This window comes from Rhinopithecus roxellana, chromosome 19 (assembly GCF_007565055.1).
Source record: "Rhinopithecus roxellana isolate Shanxi Qingling chromosome 19, ASM756505v1, whole genome shotgun sequence".
Classification (NCBI taxonomy): Eukaryota; Metazoa; Chordata; class Mammalia; order Primates; family Cercopithecidae; genus Rhinopithecus; species Rhinopithecus roxellana.
Genome location: NC_044567.1, coordinates 31,769,429 through 31,788,764, shown reverse-complemented (window position 1 = coordinate 31,788,764; position 19,336 = coordinate 31,769,429). Strand labels below are relative to the sequence as shown.

At 58.2% G+C, this 19,336-nt stretch overlaps 1 long non-coding RNA gene across 1 annotated transcript; it reads left to right on the top strand.

The window, feature by feature from the left end:
• The first annotated feature begins 7,905 nt into the window (after nucleotides 1-7,905).
• Nucleotides 7,906-12,506, top strand: LOC104675238. The gene is made up of 2 exons (XR_004054861.1): nucleotides 7,906-8,125; nucleotides 11,196-12,506. It is a non-coding gene; the product is annotated as an uncharacterized LOC104675238 (long non-coding RNA).
• Nucleotides 12,507-19,336: the final 6,830 nt, after the last annotated feature.

The following is a 19,336-nucleotide window of genomic DNA, read 5'->3' as shown; positions in this document are numbered from 1 at the left end:
GTCTGCTCCGTCCTTCACCAGCCTCTGTCTCTCTACCTGATGTACCATAAAGGCCTCCAGACCAGCCAGGCTGACCCACCCAGCTGACTTGGCCAGGACTGAGGGCCCTTTGGGGAGTGGCTGTCCAGTGCTAACACGGACGGTTAGACACCCTACAACTTGTGGCCCTCATCCTCCCAGCTTTCCTCCCATAAACGCTCGGCCACGGCTACAAGGGAGTTCTTTCTATAACTCCAGTTCCTTCTCTTTTCTCTCCTGCCTGAGACTCCAAAGCACCTTCAGGATAAAATCCACCCCAGGGGGTTTAGGGGACTGTAAAAAGAAAAATACATGAATTCATGAAAAAACACAGCCATGTAATGGCACAAGAGGCCTTTCACCCTCCGCCTCGGGCCTCCGCCCTGCCCCGCCCCGTCCTGGTGCTTCAGAGACAGGTCCGCACCAAATGCTATGTCTTGGGGAAAAGGTGGCAAACAGGCTTGTGCAGGACAGACTACATCTTTATGTCTTTAGATCATTTTGCCTCTGAAATTGCATTAGTTTCCTGTGGTTGCCCTAACAAACTACCACAAACGAAGCGGCCTCAGCAACGGAAATCTACTGTCTCGCAGCTCTGGGGGCAGAAGCCCCAGGTCCAAGGCCCAGCAGGGTAGGCGCCTCCTGTGGCTCAGAGGGAGAGTCTGTTGTGGGCCTGTCTCCTGTCTTCTCGGGGCTGCGGGCAACCCTTGGTGTGCCTCGACTTGTAGATGTGTGACTCCAGTCTCTTCCTCTGTCCTCTCCCTGTGTGTGGCAGTCTCTGTGTCCTCATCTCCTCTTACATGGTCACCACTGATGAGGTTTAGGGTCCACCCGAAATCCAGGATGGCCATGTCTCAAGATCCTTAACTAATTACCTCTGCAAAGATCTTATTTACTCCTTTCCTAAGGTTCTGGGTGGACAGGAATTTGTGCAGACCACTAGGCAACCCAGTACAGACATCCTGGAGGGTGAATATGCTGTTGGGGAAACTGAGGCAGGTGTCTGCATCTGTTCTCAGGATTGAAGGTGAGTGGGGTGGACCTTTGTGAGGTCCTGTTGCTTGCTTGCAGAGCTGGGGGTGCTCTGGGCAGCAGACTCACAGGGAGACTCCTGGTTGGGGATAATCAGTCCTGGATCCCTGTGCCGAGAACAGCATCAGGAGGCAGGACCCAGCAGAGGGTGGAGGCAGCTGCCACGCAGTCAGTCCTGAGGAAGTGCATTCATCCTGCAGGAGCTCTGTAGACAGGAGGCCCCCAGCACTGCCCTGAGTTGGGGAAAGAGGGCTGGGCCTTCATATCGGCCTCAGTGGTCCCTGGAAGCCCCTGCCCTGAGAGGGGTGTGCCCTTGGCTGAGACCTCTCTTCCACCCAGGCAATCCCCCAAGGGGACCGCGGCCGAGGGCCGCTTGATTTCCAATAATCAGCCCTTTATTCTGGAAGCGGAATCTGGCGTCTACCACCACGGGCCCTTAGGTGGATATTTCTGTCTCTGGAACTCCCTGGTCCTTGCAGGCCTTGACTTGTCCAAGCGAGTCAGTGTGCTGACCCCTTGGCCAGACAGGACACCCACCCTTGATCTGTGGCCACGCCCACCCTGCCCCTTGGCCAGGCTCATGCCACCCCATAACCACGCCCACCCTGGCTCACAGCCTCACCCTAACCCTGGCCAGGCCTCCAGTGTGGAACCTGACTGGGGACCCAGCGAGGAGGCCAGTTTTCATGGAGAGGCTGCAGATTCTTCATCAGATTTGCCAAAGGATGTGTGGCAGGAGGGATGGAAGCCACATCCACATTTGTGTTTTTGCCACGTATCTCTCAGGGTGCAAGAGGAGGTCAGGATGGACCTCCTGGCCCCTGACTCTCTGTGGGGCCAAGGCTGAGGGTGGCCACCCTTATGCTGGGTGGCCCCTTCGCCTTGTGTTGGAAAAGGCCCTGAGGGTGGGGGACCTTGTGGGGAACCGGCCCCGTTTCCCTGTGCCCCCCAGGACCCAGCAGGGGCCCCAGGTGTTGTCAGTGTGCCCCCCAAGAGCAGACTGCAGGCTGCTGGGGGCTCTGCCGGTGGCCCCAGGACATGCTCCCTCATCTCTCTCACCAGGCCAGCGTTATCATCCCATTTTGCAGGAGGGGAAGCCGAGGTCTGGGGAAACTGGAGTACCAGCCTGTTCCTTGGCTCAGAGGCTGCTCGGCTCAGACTGGCCTATCTGATGCTGGAGACCGGGGATCTTTCTGCTGGACCCAGGGGCCTGAGGGAGCTGGCTGGGGAGCCCTCCCTGGGGACTGAGAGCATCGTCTGGGGGCTGTCCAAGCAGGGGGAGGGGGCAGTTGTGACTGTAAAACAAGTGGATACGTTTAGGAAGGAGGCAGGGAGGTGCCTGGGAGCTTTTGCAAAGTGGACAAAGGTTTGGGGGCAAAATCCTTCAGATGCATGAGAAGGAGCTTAACATATCCTGGGTCACCAGGGATGCGTGTATAGATGCGGGGAGGAGGCTCAGCAACCGAGGGGTGGGCCCTGGCGACAGGTACTGTGTTGGGGTTGGAGCTATTACGATGGGCAGTGAGAATGATGAAGGCTTTGATGACAGAAACGTTCAGAAACACAGCAGCAGCTGTCACGTGTTAAGCACAGACTCCATCCCTGCACTTTGCATCTGTTCTTTGTTGGGCTGTGCCTTGCACTAACCCTGAGAGACCAGTATTTTTCACCCTCTCTGGCAGTGGAGGTGACCAAGGCCCAGAGAGGTGAGGTCACTTGCCTGAGGTCACACAGCTGGAAAGGGGCAGAGCTGGGATTTAAACCCTGCTCTCTGGTGTCCGTCACTCCCTCCAGTGGCTTCTCTGTGTTGAGGTGAGCCCATAGCCGGTCCACGCTGTGAGCCTGTCATCGACCTGGCCCTCCCTGGCCAGTGCCTGCTGCTGGCTGCACCTGTGATCTCCAGGGCTCCCCTGGGTTCTGGAGGCAGCAGGGGCCACCAGGCTGCCTTTCCTCCCTGTCCAGCAGCCTGCAGCAGGGTAACGGAAGGGGAGGGATAATTGTGGCTATTTATTCATGGTCACATACCTGTCGCCTGCGTGGTTGGGGCCTGAGGAAGGGCTCCCCGACCAGCTGCATGGGGGCTGAGCAGACAGAGACGTCCGCCTTTGCATCCCCATCAGCTGGACTCAGCTCCCAATTTAGAAACTGACTCCCTTGATTGAGGGCCAGGGAGCTCCTAGAGCAGCCAGGCTGACCTCGGCCTCCTGTCCCCAAGCGCTGTGTCTAGGAGGCCTGACCCCAGACCCCTGGCCCACCCCACCTGCCTTCTGTAAACCTGCCACCTGGGCCCTGGACACCCCTTCTTTGCTCCCACCAGGGCTGAACTCACCCACAACGGCCTCCCCAAGCCCCCCAACCTGCTGTGTGGTCAGGTGGCCACCCCACTCTCAGGCCCCCCTCGCTCAGCCCCACTCCAGCCTTGGATGTCCTCTGCGGCCAGGAATAACCAAGTGACTCAGGCGGTGCCTGCAGGAATGACCCCACTCCCCAGGCACTTTTCCTTACAAGGCTGTGTGCACAGCCCAGAGGTGACAGGCGGGACCACTGCCCCGCTTCATTCATTCACTCATTCATTCTTTCACTCGTCCATCCATTCGTTCACTCACCCATCCATTCATTCATTCATTCCCTCATTCATTCATCCATTCACTCATCCACTCATTCATTCATTCATTCATTCACTCACTCATCCATCCATCCATCCATCCGTCCATCCGTCCATCCATCCATTCACTCCTTCATTCATTCACTCATCCATCTATTCACTCATTCTTTCATTCATCCACCATTTATGTATTGAGCCAGCTCCTTTGCAAAGCTCTAGGACATCACCGGGAACAGGGAGGCAGCACTCCCTGCCCCGTGCTGCTTCTGTCCTAACAGCAGAGCTGGGCAGCCAGCAAAATGACCAGGTGGCAAAACACAGTGGACAGAGCGGAGCTGGGGAGAGGCAGCACAGGGAGGGGCTGGGAGAGCAGGCCTGTGGGTGCGTGTGCATGTGTGTGTGCACATGTGTGTGCACCTGCTTGGGTGGGTGGTCAGGGTAGGCTGCCATGCAAGTGACCTTGGGGAAAAGCTGGATGGGGCGGCGAGGCCAGGCACAAGCATGTCTGGAGGAACCGACTGTCAGGGAGAGGGTGGCAGCACGAAGCCACAGGTGGAAGTTGGGTCCAGGGCTTGCGGAGCAGCAGGAAGCTAGTGAGGGAGCAGAGGGAGGCAGGCGAAAGAGGTGGGGCTAGGGGCTGGGGGACCGAGGGGCAGGTAGAGGAAGGGCTTGAAGCCCGTTGGAAGGCTCTGGATATAGCTGGGGGTGGAGGTGGAAAGCCAGGTGAGGACGGAGGAGAGGGCGCAAGACAGGCAATATCACGGCTCAGGGGCTGTGGTTTTGTTGGGGACTCAGAGTGAGAGTCGGGCTAGGCCCCAGCCCCAGCCCCCTGCCCACCTCCTTCTTGGGCCAGCTCCACTTCCTGGCCCCTCCTGGAGGGTCAAGCGCAGCCTGGCCACTGTGCTGCTGGACGATGCTCCTGGGACAGGCCAGGGCACTGGGGTGACCTCTTCTCGGGAATGAGGGAGGGGTGCTGCCCGCCCACCTGCCTGTGTGGTAATTGCCTCGGCTCCTGCCTGCTTGCTTTGAGGGGAGCCGGCTGGAGCTCACAGCCAGAGGGGCCCGCAGGTCTCACCTGCCCGCCGCGCCTGCTCAGCCTCACCTGCCTGCCCGGCAGGCCCACAGCATTCCCGCCCCAGGGAGGGGCTGACTCCTGGCTGCTGGATGCCACCGCAGCTGAGTCACAGGTCACCTTGGGCAGGGAGGGGCTGGTCCAGAGGCTGGGCTCTGGGATGGCAGCGTCACCCCAACTTTAGACGGATCCTGCCCCCTGGCTGTTTGCACATGCAGAATAAAACATTTTCTTGGTTCCTTTACTCAGACAAAGCCACTGTTAATGTTTGGTGTATTTCCTTCTAGTCTTTCTACTATATATGAGCACATATTTTTTTAAACAATGAAATCAGAATGTACATACCGATGAATACCTTCAGGAACCTTTCGCCATGAGACTTCAAATATTTAACAGCTTTATTGACATATAATTAACATACCATAAATTCTCCCATTGAAAATACACAGTTAAATAGTTTTTAGTAAATTTCCAGTTGTGCAAGCATCACTGTAATCTCATTCTGGAACACTTTCATCTCCCCTCAAAGAAAACCTGTACCCATGAGAAGTTACCTCCCATTCCCCTCCTGCCCCCGGCCCCTGCGCAAACCACAAATCTGCTTCCTATCTCTGTGGATTGGCCCGTTCTAGACATTTCAAGTCAATGGACTCACAAAGGTCTCTTGGGTATTTTGAAGCCCTATATTAAATGGCCGTCGCTGAGCTGTGCTTACACCATGCTTTCTTGTTGGGTATTCTGTTTTGGGCATGGCTCTGCTTTGGACGGGTCCTCACCGTGAGGCCTGAAGGAGGGGTTACAAATGGTGAGACAGAATTTGTATTCCCCTTCCCGGCCATGGTGCCCGCCAAGAAGAACACAGCTGCAAGCTCTTCCCCAAGGACAGGGACTCATCTCCTTTTCCCACAGGGGCGTCCCCAGCACCGCCAGCGTTGGCTGTAAGGGGCTCCATAAACATCAGGGTGACGCACACCTCAGGACTGTGGCCTCTCCAGCTGGCTTGGCCTTCCTGTGTGGTGCCGTGGCCCTGCCGATGTCAGGGTTGCATCAGGAACTCCTCTCCCCGATCCCAGCAAATGTGACCCGGGTGACCTTTCTGGTGGGAAACCATCATTCTCCCATGATGGAGATGATGGTCGGAAAGAGCCACCCAGGTGGGGTCACAAAGGTGAGCCATCCTCTGGGAAGGAGGAGTTACTGCCCAATCCGGAGAAAACCAAGGTGAACCTAGATAAGGCTGCAAAGTACTGGGACAGCAGCGTCTGTATGTCTTGTCAGCTGATTCTAAAAGCCAGTTCCCAAAATGTTCTCAGCCATGGTCAGCCACGAAAGCCACTGGGGATTGTCCCGAAATGCCAGCTGCCCAGGACTGTGCGGGAAGGGGGTGTCTCTGGGAAGTGTGGGGCCTCAGGGAGCCTGTCCTTTCCCTCCTGTGCACAATGGCGGGGAGGTGCCACTTCTGCCTGCGGGGCAGAGACGACTGCCTCTCCACTGGACACTGCTCAGGGTCCCTGGAAAGTCTCTTCCCTTGCAAAGTGCTTAGTGTGTCACCAACAGACCCTGGCAAGACATTGACCCAAATGTCCTCTGTGTGTGCATGTGTGTGTGTGTGCATGTGTGTGTGCATGTGTGTGTGCATGTGTGTGTGCATGTGTGTGTGTGCATGTGTGTGTGCATGTACTGCACACTGAGCACCTGTCTGTGGATGGTGTACACGCAAACACACCCGCCCTGCACAGACACAGAGGCAAGCCGCCATCTACACATCGAGTCACCTCCTCGGTGGAAGGCACAGTACAGTGACCCTGGCATTCCGTTTTTCTAGTTTGGTTTTGTCCAAGCTGGCTTGTGAGGTGCAGGTGTCCTCGTGCATGCAGAGCAGGGCAAGGTGGTCTGTGGGTGTGGTGGTGTATGGGGGACAGATGAAGGCAGGAGCTTGCAGTGCGCCCCACCACCGAGCATAGGATGAGGGCGAGGGGCTGTCCGCCTCGCTGGACTCCTCGTGACTGCATCTGCCTGCTTGCTCTGGCCAGACCTTTCCACTAGAGCATGATCCATCCCAATGCCCACCCCCACCCCTCTCCTTCAGGGCAGGTCAAGCCTCCACTTCCCCCTCCAGATGCCCACCCTCCCTGGCCTGTGCCACAGCGTGGACTCCTGACTTCCTTCCCATCCTTATGGGGTGGTCGGCCTGTGCCGTCTCAGGTCCTCAGCAGCACCTCCCTTCCCAAGCCATGCAGCAGGGCCCAGCCCAGTGAGACCATGTGGTGAGGGAATGACCCATGGCCTCCATCAGGACAGGTGGGGCTGTCCCGACAAGAGGGCTTTCCTTTTCCACCAGTCTTGGGTGCCAGGGAGAGAGGCAAATGTGGGTAGTGGTGAGTACATTGGCTAGATCAGAGGGGGCTGGCTTCCCAGAAGGTGGGAGGGTCCCTTTTAAAGTCATAGAAAGTCACACACCTGCTTGAGATAACAGTAGCACTTCTGGTATCTGCTAAAGGCAACACTTACTCCCAATCCCACAACGCTGTCAGAGGAATTTGCATTTTATCACGACAGGATTGAGATGACTGAAAGTTGCTGAGCGAACCTCAGATGAATGAATAATCACAGGGGGTTACTTGGTTGACTTTCACGCAGTGTTTGTGACCACAGGGTTCCTGAGGTTTTGCAGAACACCATGGCAAGGATCTTATTGTGGTGTCAATGGCTGCAGGCCACAGGCTGGGACCCCGTCACACAGGGCAAGAGACCTCCCCTGGCAGCCTGTGCTAGCCCCCCAGGCCAGGCCTGCAGGGAAAGGGGGCTAGGGGTTCAAACTAATCTCGCAACCATTCCCTGTCCTTGGCTCCAGCATGTGGCCCCCAGGCCTCTGGCCACTGCTGGCTGGGTCCCCTGTGGCAGGAGCTGGCCATCCTGGAGTTCAAGGCCCCCGAAGCACTGCCCACACCTGTTCTTCCTCCCCAGTGGCCTCTCCGCTCCAGGGGAAGTGAGACAGCCCAGCCCAGGCAAACAGGTCCAGCTGCGGCTGGCAGCCAGTCCCGAGAACACTGCCACTCGGCCCTCCCTGCTGACCTCTGCACACCCTCGCCCGGCGCCCTGCCAGGCCTTATTCATGGGCTGGCAGTGCCAGGACCTCTCCCGGAGGCGGGGCAGAGTGGCAGCTTCTCGGCCCTGTGCCCAGCCCAGGCCTGCACCCTAGGCAGGCACTGCTCCCTGATCCAGGAACCACCTCTCTCTACAGCTGGGAGTGAGCAGCCAGAGAGGGAGAGAGCCTTGCCTGGTGCTACCCAGCAAGCTAGTCACCAAGTGGGCAGAGGGAGGAGCAGCTCTCACTGGGTGTCAAGCAGCCTGGGTCCCCAGTCCAGCTCTGCCTGTCCCTAGCAGTAAAGCCTCAGGTAAGTTACGGACCACTCAACTTGTTTCCCTGTAAGGAAACGTCCCTTCTCCCTTGAAATACGTCCCTTTCTATCCTCCTGGGGTCCTCGCAGGCAAACAGCCAGGAAGGTTGGAACTGAGCTGGGCTGGTGATGGTAACAGCAGCTTTCTCTCCTGCACTGGCTCCAGTAAGTCTTGCTCAGATGTTGGTGGGGTGAGGAGGGTTGCCGAGGCAGGGAGGAGCCTGGGGGTTCTCCTGTCATCCTCCTGGGCCCCTTGAGTAGAAAGGGCACGCGAGGACCATCGAGGGTCCGAGGGGATTCACAGGGGTGGGTGGGGTGGGAGAGGGAGCTTCCCAGCGCATCGCGGGGGTCCAAGCTCACCCTCCTCGCCCCCCGGCCCCACGAGGCTGTCTGGGTTGGGGATGCCCCAGAGGGGCCTTTGCACAAATGTCTCCACTGGCAACAGCCAGTGGCACTCGGCAACCCGGGGAGCCCTAAATGGGGCAGGGATGCCCCGCGACTCAGTGAAGCCCCTCCTGCAGCAGACGGGAGTGGTGCAGATGGCAAAGGGAAAGCGCTCACCCGCCCCAGAGCCCCAGAGCCAGCCGGGAAGTCCTGGCTGGAGCTGCTCTCCGGCGCTGGGGCACCTGGGCAGCCATGGGTTGCCACCCAGGAAGGCAGGAGACCCAGGCTGCTCCCCAGGATCCTGGCAAGCCCCTTCCCTTCTGGGACAATAGAGGTGGCAAGGCCTCCCCAGCCTTCTCCAGGGGCTGAGTGAGAAGCGAGGGCCTGCAGATGTGAGGCATCTGTTGAGGCACAAACCAGAGTCTGGGCTGGGCTCGGCAAAATGCAGTGCCCATGGGTGGTGGGTGGCAGGGTCGTTTCAGGTGGGATCCAGGATGTCCAAAGTGGCATCCAACTCTAGGCTGGTCCCTCTGGGGTTGGCTGGGGACTGAGGGCAGCAGCTGGACATGCCTCTTCCTGGACCCTGGGAGCTGATGGCCCACAAAGCCCAGGCTAGGAGCTGCCGGCAGTCATTGTGATTAGGGGCCCCCCCATGAAGTGCCTGCATTTTGGGGAGACATTAACCACCCCTGACACCAGCCTGATTTGGCGTTTAGTCACCACTCAAGGCCATGCATTCCAACCAAAAAGTTATAGGCGTCCCCATCTTAACCCACTGGCACCAAACCCGGGAGTGGGGCCCATGAACTTGGCCAAGCAGCCTGTGCCAGGATCCTGGTAGAAAGGGGTTTGGGCAGCTGCAGGGGTGAAACATGGCTTAACTTATCTCCTGGGACTGGGGCAGGCTCCAGTTCAGCAACCCACCCTAGGCACCTGCAAACACAGGGGAACTTGACACATGTCCAGCCCCCAGAGAAGTCTGGGGAGGCCTTGCCACCTCTATCGTCTCAGAAGGGAAGGGGCTTGCCAGGATCCTGGGGAGGAGCCTGGGTCTCCTGCCTTCCTGGGTGGCAGCATGTGGCCGCCCAGGTGTCCCAGCGCCGGAGAGCAGCTCCAGCAAGGACTTCCGGCTGGCTCTGGGGTGGGTGCGTTTCCCTTTGCCTTTACACACCCGGGCTTCTGTGGTTTCCCAAGGGCTCTGGTGAGGAAATGGGCTTAGGTGCTGACAGTGGGGTGCATAGGATCGGGGGCATTTGGCCAGGGTGGCTGAGCCCCAGCGCCATCGTTCCGCACCCGGAAGCCTTGGCTGTAATGCTTCTCTGTGGCTTCTTACCTGGAACCCTGGGGACACCCCCGTGCCCCAGTGCCTTCTCAATGCCGACGGTGGCCCAGCCCGAGCTCCCCACCTGCCAAGGTCCGAGCTGAGCTCTCAGAACCCTTGGTCTTTCCGCAGGGCCTCTGAGGGCGTCTGGTGGACCCTGTACCTGCTCTGCAGCGCCCCCTCCAGGCTTTTCCCACTCACTGGCGGCCCCAGCCTGGCTTCAGAGGGATTTAGTGGGGCTTTACCACGTCCCAGTTGCGTGACCTTGAGCAGGGTCCTTGACTTCTCTGGGCCTCGGCTTTCTCACTCTGTAAAATGGCAACAAACAAGGCTTTGTGAGGATGAGTGTGGCTGTCATACCTGTGACTGCTTATGTGATTCTCACTCCTGCCCCAGGGCCCCTCCAGCTCCTCCCTTTTGCGGTCCCGAGGTCTAGCCTAAGTCTCCCTTGCTTCTCTTGCGGGGTGTTAATTTCTCTTGGCCTCTTCCCCTCCCTATGCTCTCACTTGGTTTTATTTCATCTCCGCCCCTCTGCCTTCCCCTTTTCCCTATCGGTTTCCATACTCTGCTGAAACCTCTGAGGAGGCCCTGCCCATCCCACTGCCCCTCGGCCCTCCCCACAGCACCCACCCTGCCCCGCTTCTCCGGGGCTTGCCCTCCTGTAGCCCAGGAGTTGGGGCTGGGGCAGCTGTGCTGACATCACTGGCGTTTATGCACTGCTCCTTGCCCAACGCAAATTTCATCCTCGTTCTCTCTGAATCAATTCACTTTTATTGCCTCAGCTGCTCAAAAGCAATTTTTCAAGAACAAAAAGGTCAGCACGTCCAAGACTAATCAATTCTCGGAGAGCTCCTGCAGCCGCCAGGGGAGCCGGGCACTGGCAGCCCCCCGCCCTTCCCGCCAGCACCCTCCCACCAGCCCCATCACTTTTATTGCTTCATGATGCCTGTCATTAGTGGTGTGTTTGAGATGCCCCACAGTGTACTTACAACATAAAACCTGGGTGACTTGCAGGGGGTTGGGGGCGGGCGCATTTATGGGCCCTTGCTGGCTCCGGACAGTAACAGCTGAGCTGATGGATCACTTGCCAGGGGAGTCAGCACAGGAGGCCTTCAGCCACTTGCTTAAAAGCAGAACCGGGGCTGTCTGCCTGCTCCTGGACCCACCCCTCTCCTCCTCAACTCCCCATCACTGTGGTCTTGGCATCGGCCAGCTGTTATGCCTTCCAGGAATTTGCCCTCAAGGCCTCCCTGGTCCCCACCACAGCCCTACCCCTCCCTGAGCACCCCCCCACCCCTCTGCCCACCACAATGCCAGGCTCAGTCCCTCCAGCACTGCAAGGTCTACATTGCCATTTCACAGATGGGGAAACTGAAGCCCAATGTCATGGAGGTAGGAAGGGGCAGACATAGACCTGGAAGGATTCTGTGGCCTGTTCGAAGTTCCATGCATGAGCTGTGCTCCGTGGAGAGCCAGGTCTGCTGTTCCAGGCTTTGCTCTCCCAGGCCCCTGGCTGTCCATGTCCCACACCATCCTGACACCTGACACTCGGCACCCGTGTCAGTAACAGCTACAACGCACCACGGCCTTGGGACACCGCGCTCAGCGCTCTGCCTGGATGAGCCCTGTATCCCACGACAGCCCCACTGTGGACATTCTTATGTCCATTTTACAGATGACGAAACTGAGATGGGGGGATGCAGTGCTGTGCACAAGCCACACAGCTGGAAACGTGCGCTGGGGACTAGAACCCAATTACCTGCTTTGGCGCTGTAATCCTCTTTTTATTTTTATTTAATTTTTTTTCTGAGATGGAGTGTCATTCTGTCGCACAGGCTGGAGTGCAGTGGCATGATCTCGGCTCACTGCAACCTCCGCCTCTTGGGTTCAACCCATTCTTGTGTCTTAGCCTCCCAAGAAGCTGGGATTACAGGGGTGTGCCACCACGCCCAGCTAATTTTTTGTAGTTTTAGTAGAGACAGGGTTTCACCATGTTGGTCAGGCTGGTCTCGGGCTCCTGACCTCAGGTGATCCGCCCTCCTCGGCCTCCCAAACTGCTGGGATTACAGGCGTGAGCTGCTGCGCCCAGCCTTTTAATCTTTGTAAAACACCTTAGGATATGAAATATCCATAATAGGCAAATCCATAGACACAGAACACAGATCATGTTGCCAGAGGCTGGGGGTGAAGGGGAGCTGCTGAATGAGTGGGTGTTTCCTCCTGGGGTGACCAGCAAGTTCTGCGATAGCGGATGATGGCTGTGCCGCCTTGTGAGTATACTAAATGCCGCCCACGGTGCGCTTTAAACTGGCTGATTTTATGTTAGGTGAGCTTCCCTTCAATACAGCATTTGAGGCTGGACATAGTGGCTCACGTCTGTTATCCCAGCACTTTGGGAGGCCGAGATGGGTGGATCACCTGAGGTCAGGAGTTCGAGACCAGCCTGACCAACATGGTGAAACCCCATCTCTACTAAAAATACAAAAAATTAGCCAGGCGTGGTGGTGTGTGCCTGTAATTCCAGCTACTCAGGAGGCTGAGGCCGGAGAATCGCTTGAATCTGGAAGGCAGAGGTTGCAGTGAGCCAAGATCGTGTCATTGTACTCCTGCCTGGGCGACAGAGCAAGATTCTGCCTCAATAAATAAAAAAATAAATAAATAAATAAATTAATTAATAAAAATTATTTGGAAAAAAACCAGCTTAGATATTTCTGCCACCTGTTTGGCAGGTGTCTGGGTGTCCCCACAGGCCTTCAGCTGCTCTCCTAATGCAGTCTGTGTGCTAGCAGGAGAGACGTCAAGACATCCTCCGCCCAGCAGGAGTGTCCGTCACCTCTCCCAGGAAGCCTTCCTGGCTGTTCCCACCTGCTCTGGAGGCTCCACCTCTCAAACACCGTGTCCTCTTTGATGTCTGGGGCACACGCTGTTCTTGGCCAGGCCACAGCCTCGTCATGCATGCCTCTGCCTGGTGGCTCACGGGCTCTGTCCACAACACCGGGGGACAGGTGCTCTTGGCTGTCCCAGGAGCCAGGACGAGATGTGCTCCTGCATGTATTGCCAGCTTCTCTTGGGATCCTGGGTGCTTCCTCAGCCCTTGGCCCTCCCTTGGCCTGAGCTCCCCACCTCCCTGGCACCCAAGACTGGTGGAAAAGGAAAACCCTCTCGTTCTGAGTTGAGCTCTCAGAGCCCTTGGCCTTTCTGCAGGGGCCTCCGAAGGTGTCTGGTGGACGCTGTGCCTGCTCTGCAGTGCCCCCTCCAGGCCTTCTTGCATGGGACAGTGACAAGGAGCTTTGTCTCAGAGCGAGTCCAGCGGGGCCTCCATGGAGTGCAAGGTTGCCTGCCCTGCCGGTGAAAGAGCCAGCCTTGTCCCCTGTTTCCCAGACCCCCTGCCCAGTGGCCTCTGAATGTCCCCTGTGTGGGTCCCTCCCCAGCTGCCCCTCTTGCTCTCCAAGTCTGATCCCACCAAGAGTCCAAGCTCTCGGAGGCCCCTGCTACCTGGGAAGATGACATTGGGGCAGGGGTCTCTTCTGATGTCTGTGTTTTGTCCTCTGGACCTTGGGGTGCCCCTGCCCCTGATAAGAAGGGGTCTCAGAACAGAAATAAAGCCTCAGACAGGTGAGCCTCCGTGGCACATGGCCCCTTGAGCCAGCCACATGGCGGGGCTCCCCCGCCAGGACACTGGCCAGACAGCTGGCCAGGAGGCGGCCTTGACCAGTCCCCTTCCCTGCTCCGAGCTGGGACCGTGCTGGGAAAGGCTGAATGGGACAAAGCCGGTGAAAACGCCTGGAAGACAGTAAACGCCATTTTCTCTAAGCATAGCTTTCTCTTTAACAACAGTGACAACCATTTGTGAGCCATCTCTCTGTCTCAGGCATGGTGCTACATGCCAACGAAACCTGCCGCCATTGAATCCTGGCCAGCCAGTGAAGAAAGAGTTGGGCCTGGGAGGTGCCACTTTACAGACAGGGGCAGGGTGGCAGGAGGCCCACCGGACATTCACCACGAAGTGGCAGTCCCAGTGTCCACACCCGGCAGGCACCACGCTGGCCGGTGGCCTCCCTGCCAGCATGCCTGGCTTCCCAGCCTCAGAACTTGATCTGCTCCCTCTTCCGGACGCTGGGGCTCCTGCCAAGTCCTGGGCTGGGCAGCAACTGCTGAACATTCTAAGAAATCCCTCCCAGGGTTTTCTCAGGAGCCCGGGTGGGGCAGGAAGTCCCCAGGGGCTGAGGGGACCGTGGCAGCAAGTGGCACCCAGAGCAGCGCTCTCCTGGGGCCCAGGCTGTTGGGCCAGAGGCAGGACTGTGAGGCCTAGTGCAGGGCCTCCCGCCAGTGGCCGGCACCTACTTGTGGGCTGGGGGTTCCCCCAGCAGGTCAGGCTCCCCACCTGACACACTCACAGACCTTGCACCTTGGAGAGCCAGTGTTCCCAGGCCACATAGCTATGCCAACCAGGGGCTGGGCCTGTCTTGGCTCTGGTCCCCCGGCCCCAGGTCCTGGGCGCTGGCTCCACGCAGCAGCAGGCAGCCTCCCGAGGACACGGTCTGACCAGCTGCTGCTACGTCACACTCAGATGAGACCTGCTGCTGAGTCCTACTGGCCAGGCACAGGCAGGGAGTGGAAATTATCTACCGATTTTATTTCTTAATAACTGAACAAAAATAAACATTGGTGGTTTGACAAACAACTACATATTTTCAAACCCAGCCAGTCCAGGGGATGCTGTTTCCAGGTGCGTTATGCAGCATGACGCCGCTGAGTTGCTCTGAGATGTCCCTTGGATGTCTCGCGGGTTGTCTCCGGGGTCCCTCCCACTCCACCCTCCTTTGCCGCCCTCTCCCCAGCCCCCGCTACCCTTTCATGCTTCTGAATTCAAGGGCCACACTGTCCCCTGAACAGACCGATCACAATGAGATCCATTATAGTTCCAAAGATACCACACACAAAAAAAATAAAATAAAAGGGGGGCTGTCCAGGAATGCAGCCGCACCCTGGAGAGCAGTACAATCAGCTATTGTTGTGCTAGAAGTTTCTCTGTGATAAGAAGGGAATCTAGAAATGCTGTCTTCTGAACTGATTGCAAAACAGAATAAAAGTTCAAGGCCCCGAGATAGCCAAGCTGGCACCCCCTCCAGAGCAGCCCCAGGCCACACAGCTGGGCCTCCAGGCTGGCCAGCCCCTGTCCTTGTGTGCATCTGCACAGGGCTCCTTGGAAGGGGGTCCCGCTCCATGTCCCCCCCCACCCCCTCCCCATCTGGGCCTGGGGCAGCTGAGCTGGCTTCCTGCACCAAGGGGACCCTCCGGCCTCCTTCCTGAAGCAACTGCCGCTCCCCGAGGGCCTCCTGGGCCAGGGCCTCCCGCGTTCTCTGCTTTAATGATGTTGGTTCTCCCACAGACACTGGCTGCCCACCCTGCACAGAGGGCATGACTGTCCTTCCCTTGCACAAGCAGGGACACAGTGGCACAGAGATGGGGGCCGATGGCTAGGACCTGAACTCTGAGCTGTGGGCCCCAGGTTTTTCATCCACTTAGGCCACTCCCCACTTCCCAGACATCCCCTGGGGTGTCCGGTTTGCAGGAAGGGCCATCACTGGCCTTGAGCTTCCAGTGTCATTTCCAGGCGCTGACGCGTGCATTGGCTCTGACTGCATCACTGGGACCCAGGCCAGGTTATGCCGGGGCCTGCGCTGCTCCCTCCCTGCGACATTCGGGGTCCTCCTCGAAGCCATCCCTCCCCCATCATCTAGGTGTCCAGGCCCTGAGCTTGGCCAGTCTTTCCCTGGGACACCTGTCCTTGAGCTGTCATCCTGTCTTGATAGCAACCTAGAGGGTAGAAGGCGACGATGCTGGAGCGGGGCGAAGTGTAGAGACTCGGTCCTGACTTTGAGTGTGGACTCTGGGCCAGGCTCCCCCTGGTTTGAATCCAGTGGTCTCTAAGCAGCTGTGTGACCTCAAGCAGGTGACTTAACCTCTCTGTGCCTTGGTTTCCTGGTCTAAAAACTGGAATAATAATAGCCCCGTCCAACGTGGCCATCGTGAGGAATGGCTGAGAGTTCTCGGTAGGTGCTCACAAAGCCTGAGCATCAGCCCAAGCCCCTCGCTGTGTAGACTCAGCACTGCAGCCCAGAATCTCAGACCCCCGTTAGTCTGAATCGGGTACTCTTGCCATCCTGGGGGTCACTTTTCAGAACCAGCTGGCGAGTCTGCTCCTCCCTCCACCAGCACCAGCGGCCACGTGGGAGGCCTGGGCCAGGTTCCCGGCCCTTCCCCAGCAGTGCCAGCCACTCACTGGGAGTCGGTGGCCGCTGGTGTCCCCAGGGCGGAAGGCATCGGATGCCGCAGCCACAGGCAAGAGGAACCCTGGACCTTGGAGCTTCCTGATGAGCTGCCGGTGGGGCTGTGGGGGCAGGGAGGGCACTGCCAGTCAAGCCCCTGCCACTTCCCAGTCTCCCAGGGTAGGGTCCTCGTGCCCCTTCCCATGCTTGGTGGCTCCTGGCTAGCAGCCCCTGCCCTTCATGTGTCCTCAGGTCTCTCCCCAGGATGGAGGCCTTGGCCCAGCATCCCACCCCTGCCAGGGCTGTGAGACCCTCCTCCATGGGTTCCCTCACCCCTCCAGGGGCTCTGGGGACCCTTCTCCCCTGCTACCCCATTTCCCAGCGCAGGAAGGCCAACTCCACCACAGTCACTGTGCCCCAGGCCCTGTCCCTCAGCGGAAAATAAACCAAGGAAACACACAAGCCATACCTGGGAGACCCTTGCTTGCTGCCTGGCCCCGGGGCATATCCAGCAGACACCGGTAAACGCTGCCGGGGGCGTCTGCTTCTAGGGCCCTGACCCCTAGGCCCAAGCCGTATACACAGGGGCTCAGGAACTGGGGCCACCTGGGGACAGGAGACCTGAGTGTCATAGCAGCCTCTGTGGGTGGGCAGGCCTGGGACTCCCTCCCTGACTGAGGCAGGCTGGACACAGGTTTGCAGCGACCGGAGGCTGCGGCCGGGCATGGGCGACCTTCCCAGGCTGGGATGCCCATTCTCTCACCCCTCTGTGTTCATGGTCCCCAGCCAGGGCAGGGCCCTCTCCCCAGTCTCTGGTCCAGTTTGACTCTGAGTCACAGTCAGGCTGAGTGAGTATAGTATGTCCCCAAATTCCATGCCTCCATTTGCTCATTTGTGCAATGGTCCAGGGACTGCTGGTCCACAGGGTGCCATCAGGGCTGGAGAAGCAGCGGACAGAGACAGCTGGGCCAGTGCTGCCATCCCAACTCCTGGCCGCTAGCTCTCACATCTGCTGGGGAGCAGTCACCTGAGCCCTTGGCAGGTGAGGCCAGATGTGGGACTGTGTGTGACTGGGGTTTGTGTGGGGCAGCAGCGATGGGGACACTCAAGTCAGGTGCAGCTGTGTCCACTGAGCTGGAGGTCACCAAACGGGGCTTACAATGCAGGGCAGACCCTAATCTCGAGGCCTGCATCATGAGGGGCTCCAACGGGCTGGCCCACAGGAAGTACTTTCTTTTTGTTTTGTTTTGTTTTGTTTTTGAGACGGAGTCTCGCTCTATCGCCCAGGCTGGAGTGCAGTGGCATGATCTCGGCTCACTGCAAGCTCCGCCTCCTGGGTTCACGCCATTCTCCTACCTCAGCCTCCCGAGTAGCTGGGACTACGGATGCCCGCCACCACGCCCGGCTAATTTTTTGTATTTTTATTAGAGACTGGGTTTCATCATGTTAGCCAGGATGGTCTCGATCTCCTGACTTCGTGTCTGCCTGCCTCAGCCTCCCAAAGTGCTGGGATTATAGGCGTGAGCCACTGCACCCAACCCACGGAAAGTACTTGCTGTGTCTGGCCCTTCATGCTTTGCCTCTGGTTCCTGAAATGGGCACTGGAGGTGGGCACAGTTATTGTCCACATTTCTCAGGTGAGCAAAGCAAGGCTTAGAGAAGCTAAGTGACTTATCCAAGGTCACATAGCAAGAAAGGGGCCTCGGTCAGAACTAAAGGGCCCGTGGTGCACAGGCAGAGGGTGCCATAGAGCTGCCAGGGCCTTCTCAAACCTGGCTGTGAGCAGAAACTTCTCCTGCCTCCCTGGGCCCACCATGGTGATGTGCGGCGTGCCTCCATGCGCCAAGATCTCTTATCAGCCCATCAGCACTTGTCACGGCCACTTTTATGGTCTGTGTATTCTCGTGTGTCTGTATTGGCGCGACGTTCCTTCATTCAGGCAATATTTGCTAAGCATCCAGGAGGCCCTCGTTTATTCATTTATCATCCAGCAAACACCACGAGGAGGCTGCCAGCCGGGGCCAGGCTGGGTGCGGGCTCCCGGGTTGGGGTGGGCATCACAGGGGCACTCCGTGGCTGATGTGGGGAGGGTTGTGATGGGAAGGACCAGGGCATGCTAGGTGTGCACAGAGATGCTGGGGTGCAGGAGTGGGCGTCTCTCTGAGCACGTGGCCCTGAAGCTGAGAGCTGTGGGTGCACTGATGTGGGGGAGAGGCCAACTTCCTTTCACTGGAGCCCCCAAAGTTTCTGGCAGGGGTAACCAGGATCGTAGTGGCTGACACTAAGTACAGGGAGGTCACAGGATGTGCTGTGAAGCAGGAGTTTAGGGTTCAAGCCCAGGCCTTTCTCCTCATACTGAACATGCCTCTCCTGGGGCCATGGGGAGCCCTTGATCCAAAGCCCTCCACAAGGGACGTCTCATGGTATGTGGGGACGGGCCTTTGCCATAGCAGCCCATGCAAATGCCTTGGGGCCACAGCCAGCACCGCAGGGACTCTCCCTACACTATTCTTCACATACACCATGGAGGACAAGAGGAAGGGACACCCCTGGTCTGGCCATGTGGTGAACAGCTCCCTGTGCATTGACCCCCAGGGGTGCTGCGATCCAGGAGTGGCCACGAGACACGGGGGGAGGGAGGCGACTTCCCAATGGGGCAGCGGGCTGGTCTGGCAGGCTGGGTTAGGTGGGGTCCTGGAAGAGGCTGTCCAGCCCAGAGGCTGCCAGGCCTGGCCTGGGGCTGGCTGCTCTTCCAGGAAAGGTGTGAGGCCTCTTGTGGCTCAACACTTTGGAAAGTCAGCCAAGTTCTAAGCTTACAGGTGCATGAAGGTTCCATGTCTGTGGTTTCAAGAATATAAGAGTGGGGGTGGGAGGCCCTAGGAGGTGGTCCTGTGTGGGGGCAGCCAGGTAGCGGGCGTGGGATGGGGAATGAGGTGGGGGATGGAGTAAGATGTGGGAGAAGTGAAGTGGGGGTGAGATGGGGAAGTGGGGGTGGGAGAGGAGGAAGGGGTTGGGGCTGGGAAGTTGGCCCTTATGGCCCTGATCTGTCTGTGACACCTTCCGTTCCTGCCCCTCCATGTGGACAAGAACAAGTATTCCCTTCCCCAGCCTGCTCCCTCTGAAAAAAAAATCCTCTTCCTATTTAGTATGCAACAGGTGCTCAATGTGTGCTTCTACCGCTCTTCGGGAAAGGAGAGGGCTAAGCAGAACACAGCCCAGAGCTCAGCACTG